Raw genomic sequence first — 13,617 nt, 5'->3', positions numbered from 1 at the left:
ATATAAGGAGACATCGATGAGACGCTGAACGCCCACAAAGCCCCAAAAGCCAACCACATTAACAATTTAATGAGCGCCCCATGGTGCTGTTTGCCACTTGACTAGTCAATCAATGACTTGAAACATTTGATGTGCTCTTCAACGCGTTGTTATTGGATGTTTCTATTATGCTGGCCATAAAACATAATTTCATTTTTCATTTATTTTTGCAGCACATGTCGCATTTGTTCCTCCTTATAGAGCATACGGAGTTCCGCACATCTTACGCTCTATTTACACTTCAATTAGCTCCCCTTCCTCCATTACAAAAATATATAAGGACAAAAGCGGAAGCTGACGAGGGACACAGTCCCAGCTCAAATCACATAAATGAAATGCTTCAACTGCTCCCCCACTGACAGCAACTAATTTAACTTGATTAACGCAATCATGTGCATAATTTTTGGGCCAAACCAGCACCCAGCTGGGATTTCACTTGGTCGGCGTGAGCTCGCTGTTTAGTGTTTTCTTAAAGTTGTACGCTTATCGGTTTCGCAATAGGTCAACGCCACGCCCACTCAGTCTATTATTATGGCTGCACAAAGGCAAAACACAAGCACATAAACAAAACCCAATTTACATAGAATAGCTAACGATTATCGCATCAAGTTGCCTTATGGTTGCCACAAAGTGCGCCTGCAGCGTTTTTAATATGCAGCCAACGCTACGCCTCGTGCAACATCCGGATGCACCATCAGCACTAGCTTCAGCATCAGCTTCAACTACATCTACAGCTCCAGCTGGCACTCCTCGACCTCACTCTCCTGCACCTGACATAAACAGCGGATGGCCAACTTACACAAGCAGAAAAGGAAAAAATTGTATGCACAACACTTGCATAATATTGACGATGCCGATGCTTAAACTTTTACCCTCCACTTGGCTGACTACAATGTGCAGAGTCCACCCTCCATGCCTCCTTGCTCCTGTCTTTTGCTCGCTTCACTCTCTCCGGGAGTGCCTGACAGCCTTCTAGCAATTCGTGCTTGGTTATCGGCATTAACCGGGTTGACTTTGTCCCCGGGTCTAGCCGGTTTACACCAGCTCATAAACGTCTTGTAATGCAATAAACTTCAAGTTGATTATTTTTTGGCACAATGCAAATGCCTTGACAATGCTGCTGTTCCTACAGCATCTGTTGGTTTTGTTGGTTTAGGCACTGAATCTTAAAGTTTCTCATAAAAACTCTAAAGATCTTTGCATAAGATTGATTGCATTTTCGATTTTGATACATAAAGCCAAAATAATTTCAATTCGGATTAAGCTGACACTTTTCTTTGGCAAAAACATAAAACATACCAAAATAAATGGGGTTATAAAATTTATTTCAGTTATCATTTCAGAATTCCTGTAGTATAAATACAATTTGTATACATAATTTTTGTCTTGTAACGTATATAACATTTTAATGCGTTTAAATAGTTTTAAAATTTATTAGGAAACAATATTTTAATTATTATACATTTAAAATATAATAAGAAAATCATATGAGAGATGTGTGTTCACAAATGTTACTATACATATATAAAGAGTAATTACTTTAAGGGAAGCTGAAATGTGTTTTTTTCAATCTATAGGAAAACTCAAATTGAATTTGTTGTTCAGAATGTTACAACGGGCTTAAATAATCTTACCTAATTGTAATTCTCATTACCTCGGTGTCATATTAGATGCGCATTAGCGCCGACAATCTTCACGGGATACGTGAGACAAAGTCGCCTTAAGTTTCTCGCTTACAAATTCCCTTTAAGCTGGCCGATAAATCCACGTACATTGTCGTAAACCGAAACACACGTCGCCACTGCAGCTTTAAGCGCCAAGCCATGCGCCAAATGCATTTGAAATGCAATTCAATTTCCTTTGCCTGCCATCGTCCTTGGTAGTTGTTGGCAGCAGTTGCTCGTTGGCTCTTTGGCTGTCGATTGGTGTTGTTGCTGTTGTAGTTGTTGTTGTTGGTCTTGTCGACGTTTTGCGCGTCGCTTGGGTACATTGGTTATTGATTGTTAGCCTTAATTTAGCATACAGCTCTTGAACATTTTCAGGTGAGTCAACTGCTTGCAGAAGTTCTTTGCGTCTTTGTGTCTGCAATTTACCGTTCAGTTAATTTGCCAGTGTCACGAGCAGCTTTCCTTCCCTTTCCCTTTCTTCAAATTGTCACCAATCCGCCACAGACTCATTTGTGTGTCTCTTTATCAGATCATGCTGTCTTTGGATCTGCGTTGTTGCCATTTGCAAATTGCAATTGCAAAATCGTGATGTGACTGTCACGTAATTGACATTCAGTTAAGTGACGGCAAAATACGCGGTTTTATTTGATACAATTTGCGCGTTTAAGAACTTAATCTTCGTAGTAGAAGATTATATACATAGTTTTTTTACCATCAATATTAACTATCTGTATAGTAAGTAATTGCCAGTTAACGAAGAAGTGTTCACGGATGCTCGCAAACTTTTTTTCATTTGGCGGATAAGCAAAAGTTTTTGTTATTTTTAGCTCTTCCATACACTATTCATCCACTTATTCTTTTGAGCAGCTCAAGTTACAGCTTTTCCACTCTTTACATTAAAAACTGCAAATGTACTTATAGAAAGTTTTATGGCTTAGACAAACAGTTTTTAACTATTGATTGCTTTCACTTTCATTTCTTTTACATTTCACATTTAATAATATTATTTCTTTTAAGGAACATGCTGTTATTATGATATTAAAAATTAAAATTCTTCCCCTCCTTGGCCCCATTTTATTGGGTCAACTACTTACTTAGCTAGCTCGTGTTGCATTTTACGACTATCGTTGGCATATTTGTCTTCACAATTGATTGTTGTTGTTGGCAGGTGGAAAAGTAATTGAAGTTGGTCGACAAAGTTTTGCCATCAAACAAACCGACAGCTGCTCTCTTTATCTGTCATCGGCAATGCCGCCTACGGCTCGTTTGCCGCTTTGATGTATGTTACGTTTTTTGCTCCTTCGTTATTGCCGAACCCAGGGCGAAAGCAGAGTGCGGGAGAGTGTGTCAGATTTGGGCAAAAGTTTTAAGACAACTTTCTTCCTATCGCCAACTCTTGCTTAATGTTAAGACTTTTGTTTGTTGCTTCAGTTGGCCGCAAATTATTTGCATGTGGCAGGTCAAGCAAACCCTGCCCAACCCAATCCAACCTCAAGCGCATTCTATGAAATCTACTTCGATTAATCTTGTGTGTGGGCCGTGTCTTTAGGGGATTCTCACTCTGTTCACAGTTTGGAAATAGATATTTTGCACTTACATGCTTTTATAGTTTGGTTTTTATAATGTGTCAGTTTTCTGTTTGTTTTGCTTGTTGGTTTTGCCCCCCAAGGCCATCAACGGTGGGCGTGTCAAGCAACTTGACGTGACCGAAACGAGGCCAAGTTAGAGTTGAGTGTGTGATTGAAAATATTGTAAAAGTAACTATCGTAGGAATTGTAATTAAGTGAAAAATATTATATGCATACTTAAGCTTATACATACATATATTTTATTTTACGATATACATAAAAGCATTAATCTAAGTTTAATTCATCACATTCAAATAGACATTTTAAAATTTTTAAGTTCAATTACGAGTGTTCATTTAATTGCCATTGATTATCTGCAAATTGTTTTGAAGTGTACTGCTTGCAAGCAGTGCATGTTATACTTTAATAACTTTTCAATAATTATGAACAGCTTTCTCTAGCAGCTCTCACATATCGATATCACTTATCGACATTTTCTGCACATCTCTAAGACAAACTTTGAAGACAGCCAACAACGTGAAGGATTTTCAATCAGCTTTGACCACGCTCTTGTTGACTTTGCCCTCGCACAGTTATGGACTGGATGGGTTTGCTTATCAGGTGATTAGTGCTATCAACGCTTGCGGCCATGTTGCCAACTTCAATAAAGGCCAGGGATTAAAGACCAGAGTGAGTGACTGTGCGGGCGTGCAACTGTTGTTTACACCTTATGCCATTGTAATCAAGCAAGTGAATAAGCTGCAACACGATGGAGAAAAGAGCGGGTAAGTTCTGAAAAGGGAGAAGTACATAGTTGGCAGTAGAAGGCGGCAAGGCGGTGTAAATGCAATTTCCGTTTGTAGCAACCGGAATTTCGTGCATGGCATCGCCCAGTGACTGGTTGACTGCTTGACGGTTTGACTGACAGCCGAGTTGCAAGCAACAAAAAAAAAAAAAAAACAATAAAACCAAAACGAGAACGAAAAAGACAAGCAGCCAAGTTGTCCAACGGCCATCTGGTGGCTGCATTGCATCACGTGCCTCACGCAGCGTGTCTCCCACAATTTCATTAATTTTCTTTGCAATTGATTTAAGTTGAATACTCGAAATTACTTGACTAGGGTATGTTATTCACAGCATACCCCAAAATATGCTCGCTTTTTAATATCTTCTTCCGTCTTGCATTATATTGAACTCGTTGTTGACCAGAGTGCAACAATATTGGCTGCACATTCATTGTACTTGTTGTTGTTACTCATCTTGTTGTTGCCGGACAATTCGCGTTATTGCTTTTTGTATATTGTGCTTGCAGCCTCATGTGGCTGCCACAGCGCGCTGCCCTCGATTACATGATGCCCATTTTATGCTCGAACATTTTTTTATGGCTTGCGATAAACGTTATGATTCTTCCTAGAGCTTTCGCTTCGGTAATGATTTCATGTGCGAGCACGTTTATTATTATAAACTTTACAATTTCAATTGCTTTTTTGCGTCCCTGCCAATAAAAGTTACTTCAAAGAAACGTGCGGTGCCCATTTGAATGTTTTTGGTTCAGGGTTAAATGTTAATAACTTTCACTTGACTGCACTTTAGTTTTACATACTTTACTTCTGTTTGGACGTGCTTCCGTGGAGATGCGAATAACAACTTCTGCTTCCATCTTGAGGGTATTTAAAAAGTTAGTTGGTAGTATTAGGTTACACTTGAGCAAGTTGTAGAGATTGTTGTCCTCCAGACTTCTAAATTATGTCATAAAGAATCACTTTTGCTTTCACCTTTTGCGAAATATAATTACTTTGCTGATAGCATTATTAAAAAATCTGTTTCTTTCATTTGATGATTTTCGTATTAAATGTTTTCTGTTTCCTTGCGACAACAGCAATAACAATGCAAGCAATTTCCAGTGCACAATGAGCAAAAGCCACTTGGTTAAAAGTAATTTGTGCGGCAATTAGTGTACGAAATGTGCGTCAGGAAACACACTCGAGGAGGGCAGACGTAGCATTTGAGTATGTATGTACATATATACATATGTTCATATGTGGCTGCCACACATTTCCAATTGCAAAGTGTAGCCATGCTTAAGATTTCCTGACGTTCGGAATGTGCCGCAAAGCAGGCAACATAAAGCAAAACAAAGCACCCTTAGAGACAGCCACGTGACACGTGTGTTCTCAAAGCAGACGAGTATTTGGCTAAGTAAGAGAGTTCTTTGTTCTTGATAATGAAGCTGAAAACTCCGAATGCCTGGTTAATTAACCCTATTCTTGCTTATAGAGTGTACCAAATTAGCGTATAATTTAAAGCAAATCGATTCATTGGGCTTTCAAGATTAAGTCTGTGATAAATAAAATGAATGGGTATGATTTGAAATAATAATCAACTTTTGTTTTGTTTAATTAAAGCCAATCTACATGAATTTAGATTTGATGTATATTTTAAACACAATTTCAATATGCTAAGGATCACTGTGGTATTTATAAAATAAAATATTGTTTTTAACTGTTATACATATCATTAATCCATTATTCATAATTCAAATTATTTGTTATTTATTTCTAATATATTATCTCAAATAACTTACAAATCAAAAAGAGTTGTTCAGTCGATAGTAAGAAAGAAACGGCGATAATTCAATATTACAATCGACATTTTAACTGAAATAATACCTAAGCTGCGATCACGACAAGTCACGCTCCGTCTCTAAAAACAGCGAGAAGCAAACACACATGCACATACGCATGTATTTTGCACACACATAGACACTCATACGCACAAACCATTTTTCACATTACTCGCGTTGGCACTTGAGACAAGTACAAGAAGGACGTCGACATTGCTGTTGTTGTTATTGTCGTAGCTGTTCCCGTTGCCTTTGCCTTTGCCGTTGCCATCGCCAATGTCGCTTGACACTCGTGTGATAAGCAACGATGGCGACAAAACCGACAAGTTGAAAGCAAACACACAGACCAACAAAACAATGCACACAGTAGAAGCAGCAGCATTAACAAGAACAACAACTACAACCCCAAAGCTGATGTTGAAGAACATTCAATGAAACGAAGCAAAGCAGTGGCAACAGCAGCAGCAGCACTTACAATAAAAAGTGTCGACCACGTCATAGAAGTCGTCACATGGACGCACTTAAATGCCCCTCGAGCAATGAGATGCCTTGGCTGCCACGCTTGGAGCACTGGCTAATGCTTCCTGTTTCCTGGTGGCATTTGAGCTTCGTCTCCGCTCGATGCTGGAATGCCGTCATTGTTGGTTTCCTGCAGTTTGCTGTCCACTTGGCGGCTGCTTCCGTTGGTCTTTGTCATTCTCGTTGCCCAATGTCCGATCTCCGTTCTCTTGCCATTTGCCATTGTCGTTGTCGTTGTCGTTGCCTCAATTGCAATCATATTACAAGCAACATTTAATTTAATTTGTTGCGGAAATCAAAAAGATACTTTCATTTCCAAACACACACACACATACACAAACACACACAGATTTAGAGAGATGGAAAGTTCATTTGGTTATCCTTTTGCAGTTCAACAACTGCTGCTGCAGCAGACGCACTTTGCGGTCAACTTATGGTTTCAGCTTGTCTCTTAATGGGCCGGAAAAAACATATATGGCTTTACTAACTCTGTTCTCCTCTGCTCTGGTTTTTATCCTTCGGTCGTTGCTCTTGCCACTCTCAACATCCAAATTCATGTTCTTCTTTTGTTCACTCGCAAGTTACTTGCATTTAAGCACCCCCAAAAAAAAAAAATGGCAACATTTCCACTCATTTTTTCTGCTCCAATCCTTTATTGAGTGTTTTTCGAAGGCGCATGCGTCGTTTTCCCCTTTTCGATGGTTGCCAAATTTTTTGGATAGCTTCCCACATGTTGTGCAACATTCTATGTTTTTCAACGAATCTTGGGAGAACCTGTTGCTTGGCTCCCACTGCCCTTGAGTCTACTGCGCTTATATTACAAAACTTGATACGCAATTTAATTTTTTTACTGCGTATTTCAATTTGATAATCATAAATGTAAATAATATTTAAGCTTTATAATTATTTATGAAATTACTAAATTTAATTCGAGTAGTTTTATTAAAAGAAAGTTTTAATAAACTATTTGATTCATATTAACATTTTAAAACTTTTGTGCAAGCATTGTATGTGGTTATTTAAAACTAAAATGTTACCAAATTATTTCAAATACTTATGACTAGTTTTATACACAAAATAAATATATTAAATATATTCCGATTTAATAATAATTTCAAGTTATATATTTGCCGATATAACAACACAAATCTGCATATAACTTGCTTTCGTAATATTTACAGAGCCAACTAAAAGTTTGATTATCGCAGCCAGATTTTAAACCAGGTCATAATTGTTGATGGGAAGTGCCAAGTTATCATCGAAAATCTGCTAAGTTTGTTTTTGATCTTGATAAGTGTTGTGGTTGCTAGCTGTTTATTTTGCCAGTTGCCAGTTGCAAGTAGTATTCCTTGCGCTGTGTCCTTGCCTTTGTACGTGCTAAGAACGCGAATTGAGCCTTTTTGATCCGCTGCCAATTACGAAGGCAACAGACGGCTTACAAAATGCTAGCAAAGAGCCAAAACGACGACGTTCTAGAGGCCACTTAGTGCCTTTGTGGTCAGATAAATATATATGCGTACATACTGAGGCATTTTCCTCAGAAATCTGCTTTGAAATCCTTTGCTAAGTGGTATTCAGCCTGAGGAAAGGCAATGCCGACTTGTTGCCTGACCATTCTGCTGGCCTTGTCCTTGTGTCCTCCTCTGTATGCGCTGAGCTGTGTAGAAGGTTCTGTTGAAAGCCTCGACAACTTGAATTAGATAATTGACTGCATATTCGCATTGCATTTACGTTTCTCGTTTTATCTCTCAGGTATTTTGTTCATGAATTATTCAGCTGTCAATTAGATTACGTATACGCGCTGTAACGAGCCGCAACTGGAAAATGATTTAACTGATTTAAATAAACAGGGACAGATGCAGCAAAGCACAGCACGGAAAAGTTAAAATTGCAAAAGCAACTCGATTTTCATATTTTTCATAGTTTGACGAGTCGAAGGTTATTGTTAATGGTATCTTATTTATGTCCAATTCTGACAGAAGATAAACCAAATGTATTTCCTGCGAAGCGTGATGCGGAATGCCAATCATTGTGTCATATAATTGTTTTCATTTTCATGGCTCGAACACAAAATCGATAGTTGGCTAAAATATTGAAATTGGCAGTTTACTTAAATGGTTATTTTTATGTTCTGCTGGTCTGCTGAAAAAAGGGTTGTAGAAAAGCGACGAAAACGACCATTGAATTTAATTTGATGAAACTGTCTGTAATGGTAAAAATATTTTTGTAAATTAATTTCATTTTGATGCAGTTAATATACATTTTAATAATTTTTGTTTATTTTGTTATTTTTATAAAGCAGAAATGATTTTCGTTGAAATTTGCGGTTCAATAATTTGTTGCGAGGCACTTTTATTTAATTAAATATTCAATGGATTGACGGATTTAGTTATGAGTTGATTTTTTCACTCTTGAAACCCGTTAAATGAAATTTTGATGAATATTTCTCGTATTGCGTATTAAATTTTTGGTTTTTTGGTTTTTCAAGATTGAATGAATAACCATATCCTTTTCGCTGTCCGCTGCCATTTGCAGTGTTGTTGTTTTTTGCGGATTGCCGCCGGCCACACTGGCCAGCCGACTCATCCTCTCCCTCTCTCCTTCTCTTTTCTTTCTCCTTCTTACTCTCCATTCCCATTGCCAACGCGCTTTTTCGCCGCATTTTTGATGTTGCGAAAAAAATATTTTATAAAAATTGTTTGCAATAATTTTTTATGGATCTGTACGGACACGCGCATAAGTTTTAACGCCGCCAGCAATTGCCGCTCACTCCTTATCACCCACTCTCTGTGGCACAGCTCCCAAAGGGGTAGAAAGCGGCCACAAAAAAGAAACGCAGTAAAAGCCTAATGAAAATACATTGCGACAATTGTAAAGCACACTGATGAAAACTGCTTTCACCATATTAAACATAAATTTAATTTCTTTTATCATTTAACATATATACGTAATTGAGACTCACTCTGACTGTTTGTCGGTTTCTTTTTTCTCTCCTGTCTCTTGGCATATCCTGATGCGTTGGCACGCTTCAGCAATTATCGCAATTTTCCATGATTAAACAGTTGCCACGTCTCTTATCTGGTAACTGCAACCTGGTAACCTAGCAGATGAGCATCGCGGCAACATTGCATCGCGGATTCTGTGCACACACAGTTGCGGCATTTATTTAAAGTTAATTTCCCAATGTCCCAGACATTAATTCTTGATTATTTAATTCATCAACCGCATCAGTAGCGTAAAAATCCACAAAGTGACAAGCGAAAAGTCTTTGGGGCAAAAACTGGGCTTCCTTTCATTCAATTTTAATTAACACTCAGTCCTCGCAACATGTCTCTGACGAGGGTATTATTATTACGCAAGCGTATGTCTCAATCTGCACTTCCTACTTACTTTCTGCATTTGTGTTTGGATAATAAAAACATTTTTTTAAGAACATAAAATTAAAAAGGATAATGTTCGTATGTGTGCATTATAAAAGGGTTTTTTTAAAGCTGGCTTTTGAGTTCACAACTTTAGTTAAAAAGCCAATTTATATAACTGAAAATTTAAATATATACAAATAAATGTTTTTTTTTTTTTAAGCTGATATTAAAGTTAGTAATTTAATTAAAAAGGCAATTTACATATAACTAAATGTTGATAAATATATTTTTATATTTTTTGTATATCTCTTCATAATTGATATTTTTATGTTGTTTGTGCTGTAAGATACTTTTATATCTACAAATAAAAGCTGCTGTTAGAATGCTGTAATTAATGTTATAAAACTTGCTCAGGGTATTTGTATGTCGATCACACCTCGTGCTGCCACGTTTGCTGTTTTCGCTGATTGAGTCAAGTTGGCAGCTCGGTTGCCCTGTGTGTTGCACCTGCCACTTCCTTTCTGAACACTCAACATTTTCGTTGTCAAAGTCAGAGACAGTTGGGCGCTGGCAGGGAGTGAGGAAGGGGATCGTGCTGTGAGGGGTCAGTGTCGGAGTTCGGACCGTGCAAAAGTGCAATTTTACCGCAAAGGCGCCGTAGAATTCTGTGTGCTGCCCTTACTTTTTTTTTTGCATTTTTCTTGTTTCTTTTTTTGTGGTTTCTTCTTTACTTGACTGGCTTTCACTTGCAGGCACTCAGCTGCTAAATTGTTGTTTTTTTGTTGCTGTTGCTATTAAAGTGGTTGTTGTTTTTATTGTGATTGTCGATGTTGCTCGTCATGTGCAGGTTGCAATACAGGAAACACACTCACACATACAGTCATAGGAGCATACTTTCAGATAATGGCACTGTCAGTCGCGCATTGAGCAACATCAATCATACGCACCGTTGTGCGTCGCACATTGCCTCAAGACAGACAATATCTTGAAGCTACCGCACGTTCTGCAGTGTTACAGCTACTTGCTTCTGACTTGTCAGTGTGAACACCTCTGTGGGAGTGGAAGTGGGAGATTGGGCGTGGCACTTCGGGTGTGTCTACTGTCCTTTTTGCTGCTGGCTGTCACTCGCTCACCTCGACATCTCGCATTGTTGGTGCAGCACCGTGATTAATGAAGCGAAAATTGGCCTTGATTTCAGTTGTTGCTACCGCCACACCCTTGTCTACACGCAGTTATTACATTCATATCATTTGAATAAGCAAATTGGCAATTAATTAATTATTATTATGAATAAGCCACGCCCTTGCCAGCCCAGACTGACAAATAACCGAAACTTGTTTTCCACTTTTTGACTGCGAAAAGGTTGAAGCTTGTGGTAGGTGAGAGAAGTTCAAGATGAGTCAACTAAATGCCACATTAATTTTATTATTTGTAGGTATGAGAAAATTAGAATTCAAATTTGCTTTCGCAATAAAATTATTGTAGTGCAATAATGTCTGGACAAAAGCATTATAAATATTTCTTTTATTTTCTTTCTATAAATAAGTTTCCTACTTTAGGGTAGAGTATACATATTTCGTTTCTTGTCGCTCGCTCAACTCCTTCTCCTAAGAAAGTTTACTTGTACTTTCTTTCTGTTATTTACTAAGCGCGCGCTTACAATTTGTTTTTGGGGCGCAACACACTGAAATTCATCAAGTTAATAAGTCGTAATAAGTTGTGTTTGTGTGTGTGTGTGTGTCGAGGATTGTTTGGCTAGGCAGTAAGCTGATAGCCATCAGTTGGGTTAGTTTATGAATCCATGGTTTGAGTACATTTCGTTTCGTTGGTATTTCTAATAATAACTGCGGGTGCACTTTCTAATTGCTTGCGACAAGCAAACAGCAACAAAGGCAGCGGCAAAGGCAAAGGCAACATGAACAAATAGCCGCATTGTCACAAGCTGGACACGTACTGTTGAGAGGGTCAGACAGAAGTGCACAGAAACAGAGGGAAACATTCTGAGAGACAGCCAGGAAGAGTCAGGCTAATGGTCAGTACGGGTGGTACTTCAGCAACTGCGACAAGGGCTGCTGTTTGGCAATGGCAAACAAATTATGTTCAAAATTATCAACAATGGGGACTAACTGCAGGCAACACGGCGAATACGCAATACGCTAAAGTAACTAATTAAAAATTGGTGCATGCTTTTAGGCGCACATTTTTGTTATAGTTTATCAAATTCATTTTATTAAAGCCTCTTTTGGTTTACAACTCCATCATAAAGAGCATACTTTAACTAAAGTACCCTGCTAGCCATTCTTCACATTTTTGGCGCAATGAAATTGCGTTGCTCACGCACACAGAGACCGTGAGTTCGAGAGCTGCGTGTGCTTGCTTTCTACTCGATTGTATAGCACATTTTTAGGGGCGTTCCGTCTGCGCCTTTTTTTGGAAGAGGAATTTTCGCTTTCATTCGCATTATCTGAAATATGTTTTATTTTCTGGCGCTGTTTACTTTAGCCTAGGGCTGGAAGTTCGAAGAATACGTCGATGCGGCTGCTGGGCCCGCCATGGCATTGTGTTGTTTGACAGTCGGACTCGTTGTAATTAGAAAATCTCAACGGTTCCATTAATAATGTGTCAGTTTTTGAACAACGCAATCGGCGAGGCGCATCACTTGATTTATAGGATGTGTGTGCGAGATGCCTGGATGAAGTCAAGTCGGAGGACAGCGCATTTAATGCCCAGACATTTGATTACTCAATATGGGAAATGGCGTCGACTTTGCCACTTCCGGCTGTCTTGTTAGGCGACCCTTTTGCCATCGTATCTTGACTACTAATTGAGTAATTTATGCGTGTTTGTCGTTGCTCTTCCGTTATCCAAGAGCAAGTCCAAGTCTAATTCCCATTCCATGCTGACTTCAGCTTTTGGGCTCCGAAGAAAGCCAGTTGAGCCTCGTGGCGCGCTATCTAAGCAGACGCCGTTGACAATTTCGAGAGTCAGCTCAATTTTTTTTTGTTGGGCTCGAAGGCAAAGTCACTGTCTGTGTTTGCCTGTAGGCAAACGCAGCAAATTCATAAAACGTGACAAGAAACGCCAAGCGCTCTTAGCATTCAGCTTAACATAGCCTGGGTGTGTGTCTCTGTCGGTGTCTGTCTGTGCTTACCTTGATTGAAAAGCCAAAAGACGCACGCGGCATTTTCCGGTTGCTTCCAGCGTGCTAAATTAATTTGACATTTCTGGCATTGTTGCGGCTAGCATCCTCTGCGGCAGCCTCAGTCTCGGTCTCTGTTTCTCCGTTATCCTAGTCGTGATTTATGCAAAAGAGTTGACTCCGCTCTTCAGCGTGCCACAATGTTGCCATCGCGGTTGAGTTGCTGTCGTCTTCGTCGTGATTTGTGTTCGCTACGCGCGTTAATAAAAGAAATTTGACACAGTTTGTGGCATAGTTAATTTAAGATTAAGTAAGTTTTTATTGAGTGCTTTCAACAAACTGGGTTGCTTATTAAATCATATTTTAGTTTCACAAATATTTTGCACTAAATGTATGCTTATAAATTGTTAGATCTTTCTTGTATACCTTTCATAAATAATTCTCTTTTTCAAAATTTAGGCTGAAAGGGTTGAAATTTCATCTACACACATCTTCTAATTTGCATTTGCCTTTGTTACTTGTTTCACTCATGTCAATATAACTCATAAATATTTGAAATCGTTACTTCCAGCAGTTAAATTAATCTATTACCTTATGCCAAGCTGGCACATTATGGCTCTTTTGAAACTAGGGAATCGGTTTCTGATGATGCCAGCCAACCATCACAAAGTATTTCAACTACTCGACCCACAACTCCCGA

Source organism: Drosophila albomicans, chromosome 3, assembly GCF_009650485.2.
Source record: "Drosophila albomicans strain 15112-1751.03 chromosome 3, ASM965048v2, whole genome shotgun sequence".
Classification (NCBI taxonomy): domain Eukaryota; kingdom Metazoa; phylum Arthropoda; class Insecta; order Diptera; family Drosophilidae; genus Drosophila; species Drosophila albomicans.
Note: the sequence above shows the minus strand (reverse complement) of the source record.